This window comes from Microtus pennsylvanicus, chromosome 12 (assembly GCF_037038515.1).
Source record: "Microtus pennsylvanicus isolate mMicPen1 chromosome 12, mMicPen1.hap1, whole genome shotgun sequence".
NCBI lineage: Eukaryota > Metazoa > Chordata > Mammalia > Rodentia > Cricetidae > Microtus > Microtus pennsylvanicus.
Window position 1 is genome coordinate 43,133,283 of NC_134590.1, and position 16,786 is coordinate 43,150,068.

The window sequence follows — 16,786 nt, forward strand, 5'->3', positions numbered from 1 at the left end:
GATCAAGTAGAAAACATTCATATTCTTGGGCTATTTCAAATTGTTCTAGGATTATAACAGAATGATGTAATCACAGAATTGCTAGAAGCTCACAGGAAATGAACAGTACAGTGCAGAGACTTGTGCCAAGGAGTTGGGAAAGAAGATAAAAAGAGTTTTATGGCTTTTCTAGTACTTCAAGAGAAAAAAATTTCTCTGCGAGTGCTTGTGGGAAAGTTTCTATTTGTGTGCTCAGGTCCTGGGTCACAGATGTCTCCATTATAGTTTCTCAGTATTTTTGGATGAATATAGCAATATATTGTTCATCATTTTTATTATTTGCTCTATTCTTCCTACTAATATCTCACTGTGATAAACACTGGCTATTTTTTAAACTGATTGTTATTTTTTATTTTAAATTTAGACATGCACAAATTGTACCTAGAGACTTTTTCCTCCCTGAAGTCATCTTCTCCTACCACACTCCCCTTGGGTCCCCTCCCATTAACTTCTTTTGTCCTCCTATATTCTTTTACTAATATTTTTATATCATACACATATATGGTTTTGTATATCTGTGTAAAATCTAGGAGCCATTCATAAGAGAAAGCAAATGGGATTTGTCTCGCTGAGATAGGTTGAGTTTTCTCTAGGTGTGCCTAGTTTCCTGAAAAGGACAGCACCTCATTTCTTTCAGTAGAAAAGCTTCCATTAACCATATATACCACATTTTTAAAACCCATTTCTTTGATGATATACTTCCTATTACACTTTTAGTGAAAAAATAAGAAAATGAAAACATAGACAAGTCTAATTTTGTTTCATTTTCAGCATCTGGAGAGATTTATCCCAGAGAGAAAATTTAAAGGCAAAGTGAAGAATCTTTGATTTGCTATTGTGACCTGTAAATTTTGTCTCTACAACCTGAGAATGACATGAATGAATGGTAAGGATTCAATATAATAGAAAGTATATAATAAAACGTTGTGGTTGAACACTTCTCATATCTTTGTGTGTTGAACTGCACACTTGCTGTATCTATGAAGTGTAGGTGTTATATTCAAATATTTTTTCCTCAGCGTAAATTGAATGTTATTTAACATTACATGATGTTTGAACTTGAGGAGTTTTGGAAACCCTCCTAAAAATACAGAAAACTAAGAAATAGTCAAGACAAATTTTTCTCTCTTCTGAAGCTTTTCATAGCACCTCATACTTCTGATCTATATGATATTGATCCAAAATGTTTGCAGAAGGAGCATGGGGAAAGCAGTGGTTTCCAGTTCCTTTTGTCTACAACAATGCATGGTATGGAGAAAGTCTAGTAAGTAGCCTGATGATGATGAATAGCAGCTGTTCATGGCTTTAAAAAAAGGGCTGTCTGAGGATATTTGCATAAATCTACGGTCTCAGTAGTACATGGATCGAGGTGAGAGTATAGCTGCATGTTCAACAACAGCCTTCTCTACAGGTATGTTTAGGCTAGCCAGGCTAGCTAAGAGAGTATACGATATTTTATGGTTTTAAAATATCTGAATGCTCCGGAGTTTTTGTTGTTGTTGTTTTGCTTTTCTGTTTGTTTATTTTTGGGTCAGAGTTTTTCTGTGTTTCTGTGGCTATCCAGGAACCTACTCTTTAGACCATTCTGACCTAGAACTCTCAAAGATCCACCTTCCTGCCTCTGCATTCTGAGTGCCGGGATTAAAAGCATGCACTGCCACCACTCAACTAACTGCAATTTATCAATAAATCCCAAAAGTTATTTTTTTCCTTTTTGCTCATTTACAATTCCCCATTGAAGGTAGAACACAGTAAAAGTCATTTAATTGGGACGTTTAGATCTTAAGTTCCTTTCAATCAAAAATTAAATCATATAGATATAGAAGATGAATTAATAATTGATAATATGTGTGTCTTGATATTATAATGATGTTTAACATGTCTTAAAAATCCCTGTAGTCAAGTTCTACATAATTCAGAATTTGGTTTCTTTCTTCCATACATGCCAGTTTGAACATGATACCTGACTGTTTTTCATGGTACTCACTGGGCAACTGGAATAGCTGTATCAAGGCTGTATCCCAGCCAATATCTGACAGGAATTCATTGGAGTAGAGTATGAGTGCAAACTTCATACATTCTATTAGAAGTTTATGAGAGCAGAAGTACCTGTTGATGCTCTGAGTGAAGAATGGAACGACTTTGTGTCCCTAACCAGTGGTCGGCATGACAAACAAGATTTTTCCATGACGAAAGATGTGTTGACCCATAGTCGAGTGACCCTACTTTTGAGTGAGGGGGAAGGAAGGGAAGAGAGCAAAGAAATATATAACTAAATAAAAACACAAAAAGAGAACAAAAAGATTATGTTCTTCAGTGTGGTCAGAAATCCCTTTTAAAAAATAAGGTAGGAAGTCTAGACCCAGAGGACCCAATTTTCAACGTCCTATTTCTCAACATGCCCTATAGCCCAGGTGCCAATATATTGCTCTGAAGAAACAATGTGCTAAGGAAAACAAGGAGCAGGCTGCAGAATATTCTAAACTTTGGACTAGAGGATGAAGGAACTGAAAGAAAAAATACCAGGAAAATATTGGTCAGTAGTGTCCTTTAATGCCCTTAGTCCCTCTTAATTTCATGACTTCTTAATTATTACATGTGTGTGTGTAACAATATTTCTGGCATGTCAGAAATTTCCAACACTGAGTCCATTTAGTTGTTTTTAAGCTGAACAACTAGGGCTTAGGTAATTCTGCAGGGATCTCTTCTTACTAGCTTTTCATCAAGGGGTGGTCTTGTGAGATAGGCTTTTTTTTTTTTTTTAATGAATTTGGGTTTGGTTTTGTTGGTGGTGTTAACTGTTTATCCTGCTCTTTGTTCAATTTAGGTGCAAATGAAATTTGGTTAAGATTTCTGATAGTTTCAGTAGAAGTCATCATCGAAGAAATTCATAGCTTAACATCTGTTACCATTGCCAACGTAAGTGATTATCTTAGAGATGCAGGCTTTAAAGGAGTGACAAAGTATGATTTGATAGGAGAAGGGTATTATCAAGGTGTTAAATTAACTATAAAGCAATCTTAGAGCTCCTAAATGCTCAATGTCCTTCTGCTAGATGTGCCAAGAAAGTGAATGCAATATGCTCAATATTTCTCTTCACTTTTGCATTCTTTGGAGGTCACCAAAACAATTTCTGTTTGCCCATTTTCTTCCTCTTAGGTATCACATCAGAGCAAATGCCTTGTAGGATATTTTTTCTGATACTGGCCATTTATGACATGCTGGACTGGCAGTGCTTGAGGCTGTTTCCAGCACATTCACTAATTATGTTTAAATAGGAGTTTTTGCTTATAAAATAGCAAGTCTGAGTTTTCAGAGCAGAACAGTTAAGACAGCACTGATGTAAATGCAGGAAGAGTGAGGTTAAACTCAAAGCCTGTTCAGTCAAGTATAACAGTGTGACAGAAAAGCAATTAATTCTTCCATATTTTCCAGGGGGCATAATTCTGGGTTTCCATATTGTTGGCCACCCTTAAGTACTTTCTGCCTTTAAAATGATTGCAATCCATCACTGACCAGTACCCTTTCAAACAGAGAACTTCAGCAATTTAAATGCTGACGTATTATGCTTTGTTGTTCTTGTTCACTGATGTACAACGCAAAATTGATGTTTCCCATCCCTCTGTCTGGATGCAGTGCCAAAAGAAAGCTTGTCTGTAACCTTATATTCTATTGTCTTTTTCTGCATCTGAAGATACGGTATGAAAGAATGATCAGAACTATCATGTAATTATTTTAGAAGAAGAAAGAGTAGAGAGGCAGATAATTATATCTGAATATTTCTTATCTCATAATACTCACCTAGCTAAGTAATTTAGACAGTTTGCATCATACTTAGATTATTAATAAAAGTTGAAAGGAATTAAAGGTTTTCTTCTATGTGTTATTTTCTCTATGTTGATCAATTCATGTTATTATGTATTGCTTTTTATCCTATTTTATTGAAATTTGTCTTCATGTTATAGAAGTAGTCAAGTGTAAAATATCCAGATCAATGACATTTTAAATACTTAGTGACATATGCAGTTAACAAGCAGATTAAAGCTTAGCCTCAGCATCAACCAGTTTCTGGGTTTCCCCACTGAGTTTGTGTTCTGCATCCCTGCCTTACCTTTCTCAGATGACATCATCATTTTCCTGCTTTGTAATTACTTAAATTAAAGAATCAGTATGTGTATATGTGTATATGTCTGTCTTCTTTCAGTCAACAGTATATTTGTAAAAGTTACCCTGGGTTGTCATGAGAAACAATGTATATTTTTATGGTGTAAAGTTTCTTTACAATTCCTAGAGAGTTTCATGCAAGCACTTTCATCGTACCGTCCAATTTCCCCCGGATACACCCTCTCCATACTTCTCTCCCCACCTAATTTGGAGAGCTCTCCTTCTCCTCTTCTACTTCATCATCTTCCTCTTTCTTCTGCTTTTTGTCCTTATTTTTTAGAAAAAGAATATTTCCGAAATATACACATGCCCAATACAAATGCTGATGATGAAGCTCGTTTCTATATGCCACTGTCTACCATGCAACTGTAAAAGCTGGTTTGTTGATCTTGAAGTGGCAAAGATCTTGAAATCAGGCATGAGCCCTAAGATTTTTGACTTCTGACATATATAGTATATCTATATAGTGTATCTCTGCATACAATTTAAAAACTAACTCCAGGAATTTTGGAACAATTTAAATGTGACTGTAAATTGTTTATACTACTAATTATCTAATTACCTGAAACTCACTGATGACTTAGCTGTGTAGGCAATGGACAACCAGAGGAGAGGCAGTCACAGAGATCAGTGTGTTCATAAACATAGAAAAGATTTACCCTTGTACACAGGCTCGAAAACAGCATTGTGCCACCACAGTTCAGGAAATGCCAGCTCTCTTAAAATTCAACAAGAAAGATGAATATTAATCAAATATTTAACTATGTTGTATTTTCATTGTTTTTAATGGGCAACTAAGAAAGAAGGCTTGAGCCACAAAAGACTGAGAAAATAACATTATTAGTAAAAAAGAAAAATTTCACTTTGTCAATTATAAATCTAAAAATACTCTTTGTAGAATATTGTTTAATGTGTGTGCAATTTGTAATGTATCAATTTTAAAGATTTGTTGAAACAGTAGTAATGAGTCTTACATCTCATAAACTTCACAGGTGTTTCTGCTTAAGTATAACTTTATTTTTGTCAACAATAATTATTGGTTTTAGAAAATAGGTTTCTACTATATCCTTATAGATTTATTCCTAGGTGTTTCATGGTCTTGCATTATTAAAAATATAGTTCATTATAAAACTCAAAGTTTCTCACATTTAAAGGTTTTGACCTATGTGTCTTTCTCTCCATATCTATGATACTGAAATTAAAAATTAAGTTATTTAAAAATGGTGTATATTTAAATTTGAAAAGAAAGGTTTTCTCTCTCTCTCTCTCTCTCTCTCTCTCTCTCTCTCTCTCTCTCTCTCTCTCTTTGTCTCTCTCTCTCTTGGGACAGGGTATCTCTATGTAGCTTTGGTGGCTGTCCTGGAACTGGTTCTTGTATACCTGGCTGGCCTAGAACTCACAAATATCCACCTGTCTCTGCCTGTGGAGGGCTGAGATTAAAGGAGTGCACCACCACTGCCCAGTGGGGGGAAAATGTTTTTTAAGTCATTACATTCAATGATTTGATAACAACAAATATTTTTCAATAATTCTTTGATATTACAATAGAGTTTAATCATATTCCCCTTCCTTTTTCTCCCTCTAAATCATCCTATGTAATGCTCATACTCACTTTCAAATTCAGGAACTCTTCTGCTTTAATGAGAGTGTGTGTGTGTGTGTGTGTGTGTGTGTGTGTGTGTGTGTGTGTGTGTGTGTTTGATTGTGTGTGTAAGTATGTGATCAAATAGATAAAAATTGCAAAGCAAAACCAGAATAGCCAAAACAGGGAGAGACAAATAGGGTGCAAACCACAGAGAGATGTAATTGTGGAAATAAAGAATTTAATAGCTACAGCACTCCAAAACTTCAGAACTTTAGAATGTAAATATTTGTCTAGTAAATAGAAAATGATATTTGTGTGTATGTTTTCAGGGATACCTATGTAACATTTGGTAACCAGTTGTTGGCTCTTCCTTTGGTAAGACTATTTCTCTGAGCATCCTTTAACTCTCTGTAGGGTTTTTTTTTTTTAGAACTTAAGCCCTAGAAGCTTCATTTACATTGGTTTGTTGTAAAAATGACCTGTATTTGTCTAAAGGAATGAAAGTAGGAAGCACAGGGATGAACAGAAGGTGGTCTATATCAAACCTAATGAAGTGTTGGGAACCATTTCGTAGCTTTGTTTTCCTTTTCCTTTTATTGAAAATAGATTATCTTTTCACAAATTGTGTCTTTGTTAGCTTCCCTTTCCTTCACTGCTCTTGGCTTTCCCCCATGTCCTATCCACTACAGGTCCACTTCGCTTCTGTCCCTCTGCTTTTGGGAGATTGCCTCTTGCATCTTTAATATGAGGGGATGTGCCAAGTCTTATTGCAGCATGCCATGCCATGCTTGGTTAATATCCCTGGGAGGTCTGACCTTTTCTGAAGGGAAATCGAGGCCTTACTTTAGATATTTACTATGCATTAATGCCTGGCTGCAGATCTCTGCATTTGTTCCCATCTGTTGCTGAATCAACCCTCTCTGATATTAGCTGCATAAGGCACAGACCTATGCATATAAGAGTCTCATTAAGAATTACTTTACAATAGATCATCCCCATTGCCTCAGTGTGTGGGTGCACCCCTTGCGGTCCTGAGTTCCTTGCTTGTGCTCTCTCTCCTTCTGCTCCTGATTTGGACCTTGAGATTTATGTCCGGTGCTCCAATGTGGGTCTTTGTCTCTGTCTCCTTTCATCGCCTGATGAAGGTTAATATTCAGGAGGATGCCAATATGTTTGTCTTTGGATTGGGGCTGAAAAATCCTGGGAAAAAAACCGGACTCTCTGAATATAGCGGACAAGGAGGACTACTGAGAACTCAAGAACAATGGCAATGGGTTTCTGATCCTACTGCATGTACTGGCTTTGTGGGAGCCTAGGTAGTTGGGATGCTCACCTTACTAGACCTGGATGGAGGTGAGGGTTCCTTGGACTTCCCACAGGGCAGGGAACCCTGATTGCTCTTCGGGCTGATGGGGGGGGGGACCTAATTGGGGGAGGGGGAGGGAAATGGGAGGCGGTGAGGGGGAAGAGACAGAAATCTTTGATAAATAAATAAATTTAAAAAAATTATATAATTGAAATCTACTGAACAAATTTAAAAAAAATAAAAGACATGAAAAAAAAAGAATTACTTTACAGAATTTCTTTGAGATCAGTAGATTTTGGTTTTACCCTAGGTCTTTGGGCTATCTAATCTTTGGTTCTTTATTACACAAGAAGCATCAGGATTCGTTCCTTCTGGTGGCATGGTTCTTGAAAGCAAACCAGGCATTGACTGAGTACTCCCACAAGTGATGTGCTAGCATTGTCCTAGCACACTTTGCAGGAAGGATAGAATGTAGGTTAAAAGTTTTGTGGCTGGGTAGGTGTCCACATTTCTCTTGCAGTAGCCTGAAGGGTGCTTTGCCACACCACAAAACTGAGGATCATTTCTACCCTCTGCCCCTCCTTTTGTTTTTTCTACTTGTGCCTTGGAAGTTCTGGAGTATTTCCTATACTCTTCAACTAGGTTCTTCCTGACAAAGCCATAAACACTATGATCAATTCAAGACCTCTTATTTAGATGTTGTTTGCGGTTTTCGTTGTGCCTGTTTTTGTTCTTCCACCAGGTCCCATAGTCGTTTAGCCCCAAAGAGATCTCACAGTGGTCTATATTAATGATAAACTGATTGGCCCATTAGCTTAGGCTTTTTATTAACTCTTATAACTTATATCAACCCATTATTCTAGTATATGTTAGCCACATGTCTCAGTACCTTCTACAGCAAGGCAATCACATCTTCCTTGTTCTGTGGTTGGGACAGGACAGGGGAGGAATGAGCTTCCTCCTTCCCAGAATTCTCCTGTTCTCATTGACCCACCTCTACTTCCTGACTGGTTGTCCCACCTATACTTCATGCTTAGCTACTGGCCAATCAGTGTTTATTTAAAACATAATTGACAGAATATAGACAATTGTCCTGCACCATTTAGAGCACAAGATTTCAAATCGATGCTCCCTCATATTTCTTTCATGGAAATAATTAAAACTAACTTTTCAGAAGAAAACTTGAAAGCCTGTTGAATCACATACTACACATGAATAACTTTCTGTGACTCTTTTTCAGGAGGTAATATAAAACAAAGTGAAATAGAATGAAAAGATACAGATTCTCCAACTTATATCAGCTAATGTAATGTTTTCTCATTACACACAGGAGAAAGACAATAATAAGAATAGTTCTATGAAAATGAAAGCTAAGAGATGAGCCAGAAATAGCGTTAGGACCTCTGATTCCTAACATTGACATTTTGTTTCTTATTTCAAACTTTTAATACAAGGTAGATAAGGGGAGGTATCCAGGGAAAATATATCAAAGGAGCATACAAAAATATCTCCTACTCATCACTTTCTTTTCCTTTGAAAAAAAAAGTTTCTGAAATTGGCACTGTTTATATATCTATTCATATAAAATCCAGGTCCTCTCTCCAGTATATGCCAGTTTAATAACTCAGTGAAATGTAATTCATACCTGGACAATTACTTCTAGTGTTCTGGAGAACTTTATTCTTAAAACTTGCATAAAATTATAAGAAAAGAAAAAGCATTTTATTTCTGTCTTACAGAGAAGATGAGAAAATAATTTTGTGCCTGGAGAATTAACAATATAAGCATACAAAGAGACAATATTTCAGAAGTGGGCATTGTTTTATAGCTTTTACATCCCATCTCCTTAGTATTTTTATCTGTAATAAAGCTCGTTTGAAGGCATGACTGTAATTGGGAGGGGGAGAATCAGAGAAGTATTATTCCCATTTCTATAACTTTCTCTTTTTGAAACAGCATTGTGCCTGAAACAAGGAAATTTGCAAATTAAATGTTTGACTCATTTTAGTTTTATATCGCAACTTTACACTTTGACAGTTTCTGAAATTGAAATAACCAAAATATTTTAATTATAAAGGGTGGCGTTTTTTTAAAAAAGCAATCATCTCAACAATGGAATAAAATGAAATTAAATATTTTATATATTTGATGCTTAAATATCTGCCCCAATTCTCATCAATATCGAATTGCAGTATTTCTCAGTGAATAATTTCCTGTGTTTTCATTGAATCCTATCAATGTAAGAAAAAAGAAATCTGAATATTGAAATCCAACTAAGTCAATATGTTTTAGCATTAATAAAACTTCTATAACTCACGGAATTGTTAGAGTCTTAGTATAATATTTATTATATAAACTGTTTATGGAATTTCTTCTTTACAACTCTTTCTGATTTAACAATGATACTGAATTATTTTTCCCTCCTTGCTCAATGCGCATTTAAAATTATTGGTATCTTTTTGCATATATCTACCACACTTGCATAATTTAATTCTACTTTCAATTTTTAAAAAGTCACTTATTCTATATCTTTTCAGTGCTTTACTAATTATTTCATGCCCCGTGGGAAGTTTTTCATTCTGGTGTCTTATAAAATTTAAATAGCCACTGAATTCTAACTTAGCATAGTGATACACATCTCAAATTTATTTCTACACTTTTCTGTGCATATAAAACTAGAATTTATTTTGAGATTTTTTTTTCTTCTGTAAAGATGCTGTCTCTTGAGATCCCACTGGGACAAAGTCCAAGATGGTGTTATTTGGGAGGGGATTATGCAAGCAGCATATGGAGACTCAGAAGCGTAGTAGAGCTGATGAAGTAGAGGCCAGTGTATTTTCCAGATAATTAAACAACTAATAGTTAAACATGCAGACTAGATGTGTGTGTGTGTGTGTGTGTGTGTGTGTGTGTGTGTGTGTGTGTGTGTGTATGTGTGTTTCATTCAGCTAGACTCTTAATTAAAATTATTCACCCATGCCAGATAGGAGACCAATCTAGAATCCTGGTGACAGAAAACTTGAGACAAAAGGATTGGGAATTTAAGGCCAAGTTTGACTTCATAACTTGAGCCAAAATGAAGGGTTCACTTTGACCCCTGTCACCATTTTAACATTCAAGGATCGCCACAGAAAATACTTTTTAACACTTAAAAGACACACACAATTGAGTAGGCAGTGTGGAAGAAGACCGAAGAATAAAGGGAAAGAGGTATGAGTCAGCAAATGAAGGTGCTGCCAGTCACACCTGTGAGTAGCTGCTTAAGCAAACAAAAGATGATGTTAAAGTGGACAGAGCTGAGTGAGGTAGGGCGTTATCAGCGTTCACAGCCACAGGTGCAAACAATTCACGCTGCCATTTAGTCAGGGTCTTCAAAACATGTTGCATTGCTCCAAAAGACATCACTGATTACAGTCCTGGCATTCCTTGTGATTAATGTCTTGGTTTCCATTATTAATTAACATGTAATTTTCAGCAACTGTTTAACCTTCCAAGTCATTCATTTCCACTCTAATTATGTAATAAACCCAAACAGAAGCCAAAGAGATTCCTGAGTTCTTTTTCAAATTGTACATATTAGAAACTTGACTTTGGGTTTAAATATCAATTAAATCATGTTTGCTAAATCTGCATGCCAGTTGCAAAATTTCAAAATTTGTCATCTTGGACTTTCAGCTTCATAAAAGAAGACTGAAAAGAGTTTTCTTATTTCTCTTATTAAATATGAGCATATCATGCAGAAATGAGAGACAAAAAGATTAAACACCAACATGAATAGAATAAGGAAAATTTTCTAATTTTTTTTTTATTGAGAAAAGGAAAAAAAAAGTTTCCCCCTTCTCCCAGCCTCCCATTTCCCTCCCCCTCCTCCCACCCTTCTTCCCCTCCCCCCACTCATTTCCCCTCCCTCTCCAGTCCAAAGAGCAGTCAGGGTTCCCTGCCCTGTGGAAAGTCCAAGGTCCTCCCCCCTCCATCCATGTCTAGGAAGGTGAACATCCAAACTGGCTAGGCTCCCACAAAGCCAGAACATGAAGTAGGATCAAAACCCCGTGCCATTGTCCTTGGCTTCTCATCAGCCCTCATTGTTCGCCATGTTCAGAGAGTCCGGTTTTATCCCATGCTTTTTCAGTCATAGTCCAGCTGGCCTTGGTGAGCTCCCAATAGATCAGCCCCACTGTCTCAGTGGGTGGGTGCACCCCTCGTGGTCCTGACTTCCTTGCTCATGTTCTCCCTCCCTCTGCTCCTCATTGGGACCTTGGGAGCTCAGTCCAGTGCCCCAGTGTGGGTCTCTGTCTCTATCTCCATCCATCACCAGATGAAGGTTCTATGGTGATATGCAAGATATTCGTCAGTATTGCTATAGGATAGGGTCGTTTTAGGTTCCCTATCCTCATCTGCCCAAGGAACTAACTGGGGACATCGCCTTGGGCTCCTGGGAGCTACTCTAGGTTCAAGTCTCTTGCCAGCCCTAAGGTGGCTCCCTTAACTAAGAATTGTGCTTCTGTGCTCCCCTATCCAGCCTTCCTTTATCCCAATCACCCTGTTTCCCCAAGTTCCCCCCATCCTCCCCTTCTCACTTTTCTCTGCCCATCTCCCCTTACCCCCAACTCACCCCACCCCCAAGATCCCACTTTCCTCCCCGGCAATTTTGTCTACTTCCCATAGGCAAGAGGATAACTATATGTTTTTCCTTGGGTTCACCTTCTTATTTAGCTTCTTTAGGTTCACCAATTTTCTAAATTTAAAAATAAAGAAAAATATGTTATTGATATATCAAGACAGAAGGGATTAGTGCACATGTTTCGATGATAAGAATATAATAATTTGATCAGTAAATAACTAGGATTTCCTGGTCATTTTGTGTATTATGAAATATATTTTAAACTTGTACTGAAATGTCATAATGCTGTGTTTGGTGTAGAGGAAGTACTGATTACGTCTATTGCAAAACAAAGGATCATTTATGTGAATTTATGTAGAGTGATCGTTGATGTGAATATATGTAGAGCGACCTAAGATTAATATATTTTTGAACAGGTGAGAGTGTAATACAAATGCAATCTGATAATATATAATTTAAGAACCTGACAAAATTAAACTGTGCAACGGAACATGTGGAAAACAATGTTTATAATTTTATATGTAATCATAAAAAGTATTTAAAGAATATCAAAAGGACAGAAGAAAATAAAGCTAATAAAAAGGAAGCAAGCAAATGGCTTCTTTATAGATCCATAGCATTGGTTAAGAAACCACCTGCCTCTCTTTGACCCTCCTATACCCATTTCCTGTAAATCTTTATCTCCTAGATTTCTCACCATTTTTCTATTAAGTGATTAGCCAGTTCAACCATAGGACCAGACCTCTCACTGTTTATCTTATGGCCTCCATGTTACTCTTTCCTCTTACAATGTTTTCTTTTATTGTTATTGTTATTATGTGGATAACAAAAAAATAAAGGTTACCAAGAAAATTCTCTAAGCACACATAATTTTGGTAAATGTTTCCCTTGGCCCTTTATTTCTGCACTGTCCGTTAGAACTGCTGCACACATGAATGGATAGCAGTAGTAGTTAAAGATACAAGATGTGCACAAAACTAAGCTTGCTAAATATTCGAGCATGGATTGGTCAAAGGCTTCCAAGTCCTCACCCCTAGCTAAGGTGCAGTTGATGGCTGCAGAGAAAGCAAGAGTTACTTTCCTTTACATTTCTGTTCTCTCACACACAACCACCCCAACACTCTTTCCATTTATATTGTTCTAATCTTTAGTTAAAACAAATTTTAAAATAGTGTAATTTCTAAAGCAAATGTAAAAGGCATAAAATCCTGGCATTAAAGGTCAATTTAGTACAGTTTTGAGGTCATCTTGGGATACAAAGCAAGATCCTGTCTCAAAAAAAATATATATGTAATGCCAATCTAAATAAAATATCCAAGAACATAAATATTCCTCCCTCTCTTTCTCTTTGCCACATCTTAAAATAGTTAAGCGATACAGACTGCCAAATCTGTGCACATTTAACCATAGAAATTATATTTTATAGCAAAGAATGATATCCATTCAGGGAGAACATTTATATTAAGAAACATATGGTCAGGTTAATCACAGCAATGCTCTTGTTTCTTCATATCAATTTTCTGTATTTACTACTCTTTCCATATTTGTGAAGACCAAACAACATAAGGGAGAGGTCTAGTTGGTTCAAGGTTTGATGGGAAATAGCCCATCATGGTGGGGAAAGCATGGCAGCAGGCATTTACCAGGAAATACGGATCTGTGCCTGGACTCTTGACCTTTTTGTTTACTGTCAGAAAAGAAAAAAGAGTGCAGATGCTACAATTTGGCATACTTATCATTTTTCTATTTTGACTTATTCTCATACCACAGCCTATGGAAAGGAACTCAGTGCATTTAGTAGAAGACTTATCTCCACAGTAAAGCCTGTTGAGAAACTATCTCAAATTATATACTCATAAGTGTATCTCCTTGACTGTTCCAAACTTAGCCAAGTTAAAAGGAAAGATTAACATTACATTGTCACTAATAATTATAAAATAATTATTCACCATTTGTTCTTTATATTTTATTCAAAAAATGTATTATCTGTTCTAGGCTGTTGCAAATATTGGAAGTGATTATGAATGTGTTTGTGCAAGCTGTTAGACTATGTCATTCTAAAGTACTTAGGAGGCACTACGCTATCCCTTACCTAATTATTTTGATAAAAAATGAATCTGATGTTTTACTGCTAACCTCTCCAAATTAGAGAACAAACACTGACTTTTCTGAAATGTCTCATATGAAATTAATGACTATATGACATCAAATTCTATTGATGTGGATATGAATAAATGTTACTAATAACCAGACAGTCACAAACCAAGTGTTTGGCAATTTAGTTCTGTGAACAATTACATCAGTAATTTTCATCCACAAAGTTCTAGATTTTGATCTATTTAATTTGAAGATTATCTGACTGAGGATAGGATTGAAATGGTTACTGGGTTTCTCTACTTTGAACTTTTAGTTAATGGAATTAGAGGTTTCCCCCGAAGCTTTTTAAGAAACTAGATCACTTTTTCTGGACATGACACTCCTGGAGAGCCATCTTAACTGATATCTTAGTTTTTTTTACTCTAGAACAGCATGTAGTTGCACGTACTGGGTTAGGAAGGATAGAGACATTTAGAGAAAGGCGCTATTCTAAAGCTAAGTGAACATTACTTCAGGTGTAGGTCCTATGCTTTGCTGACAGGAAGGTGTTGAGAAGCAGCACTGCGGATGAGAGGTCAGTCTGAGCAAGATGGCCTGGAAGGCACAGCTGTCAACAGTCTATTGAAGTTTGGATATAGCATATGCAGTAGGATACACACATGTTGTAGGAATAAAGGAGGATGACAGTCTTGAATCTAGTTCCTAATGGACCCACGTGAAGAGCTGGTGGAACCAAGCTGCCTCGTAGAAAATCACATAGCAGAGGCTTACAGATGTGAAATATTCTCTAGTCCACCTCATTAACAGAGACAGTAACTTCTTTGGTAGAGTCTCTCTGACCAGCTCAGAAAATGGTCCAGCAAAACTGGGAGGCATAATAGAAACATCTCCATGCCAGGCCAAGAGCTTTCAAATGTACCCCTGGGGAAAAGACTAACAACAATAGCTAATGAGTTACTGAGGCAAGCATAGAGGCAAAGAGGAAAAAAATCTCTATTCAGAATGATACTTGAATATGATGTGAATATGGATGTCATACAGGAACCTTAAAAGAACTGGGTAAGATTCATGAATTACGGGTGGGCAGAAATTGAAACCAAACCATCATGAACAAAATATGAGGTTCTCTGATAACTAGTTAGTGGCAACCAGATAGATTTACCCAGCAAAAGACGAACTGGGCATACACTTACCTATATAAAATGAAAGGAAGTCTTGTTTTTGTTTTTCAGTATTGTTCATCTTAACAGTCATCCTTAGTCTTTGGGAAATTAGAATCTTACAACATCCCCTACAATAGTGGAAGAAAAAAGGCCATTTTAGACCACAGAAAAACAATATATTTCTGAACCTTCTTGCCCACATATTCTTTCAAGTTGAGCAGAAACTGAACATGACTGCAATGAAGAATTTCACACACTGTGATTAAATTTAAAGTGATCAAAACTTTCAGATGTTTTGCAGAAGCAATCCTCAGACCCATTAAAATAGCCTTCAGGGTCTGGGTTAACCTAGTCCTATAGAATACTTTATTTAAATAAATAGCTGTCTTAATCAAGTCATAGCTTCCCTCAAGAGCTCACTTACTGAATGAACTTTATTCCCCTTAGGAGTCTCTTCCTTGCACCCAAATGTAATTTCTTTGAAAAATGCCTCTGGCAATATTTTTATTCCTTTGTCTTAATGTACAGATGTAGAGTTTTCATTCTCCCACCATTATTGTAATTGATTCCACACTGACCGAGTTCTCATTGAGAAGTATATTTCCCCTCTTAGAGTCAGCAGTGCTGTGTGATCTTGTGTACCTGAGCCATCCTTTAAAATACACCATGGCTCACAACAGTTCAGTTAGTAACAACTGCTCACATCTCTTGCAGTACTAAACATATTAATCAGAACCCCAAGTTCACTAAAGGATCCATTAAATAGTCAAGCAGAACAGGCATGAAACATAGTTCAACTGGAGAATCATCTGCATTACATTATTATCTACTTTAAAGCTGGCTATGTCAAAACAAAGTCAGGGAACCTTAAGCCCTGAGATGGACCACTAGGGACCAGTGCTGTTTCAATTGAAAATTGTAACGAGAGAACAATATCCTTCCATTTCTCCTTCGCTTTCAGTTCTTTGAGGAATTTATATCATGTACATTGAACATATCCCCTCCTACCTCAACCCAGAACCAGCCCTTTCTCAACCCATCCACCTTTGTGTGTTTTCATTTTCTTCTTTTTTTAAATCTATGAAGTCCAATTAGTGTTGCCTACACACAGCTGGATATGCAGCCTTCCACTAGATCATGGTTTACCTCTAGTAGCCACATGTTCAAAATGCCTCTCACTGTAACTATCAAACTGCCAATAATTTCTTAGCTAGGAATGGGACTTAATGACTACCTACCCTTCTAGGCTGTTTTTGTATTGCTTGAACTGGAGTAGGTCTTGTGCATGCTGTCACAATTACTGTAAGTTCATATCTGTAACTGCACTTTTGTGTATAGAAAACAATGTTTCCTTGTAGGCATCTACCTCTGATTCTTAAAATCCTTCCATCTCTACTCTTCTGCAACAATGCTTGTTTTTGGAGGTGTGGGCCTTTCAGGGAAGGAGAGGCAGAACATAATGGTGTAAAGTATTAAAAAAGGATGACAGAATAGTAAGGCATTTAATATGAGAGCCATACCTTTACTAAGCTTCTAAAGCCATTTTTAGTAATTATTATTGCTTCAGTTTGTTCTCTCTCTCTCTCTCTCTCTCTCTCTCTCTCTCTCTCTCTCTCTCTCTCTCTCTGAGTGTATTGTAAGTATGTGTGATGTGTGTGTGTATGTCTGTGTGTGTGTGTGTTTTTTTTCTGTGTGTATGTTGGGATCAGAAAACAATTTAGTGGAGTTAGTTCTTCCCTTCCACCTTCAGGTGGGTTCTGGGGCTCAAGCTCAGGTTTCCAGTCTTGGGACCCAAATCTCTTGATGCAATG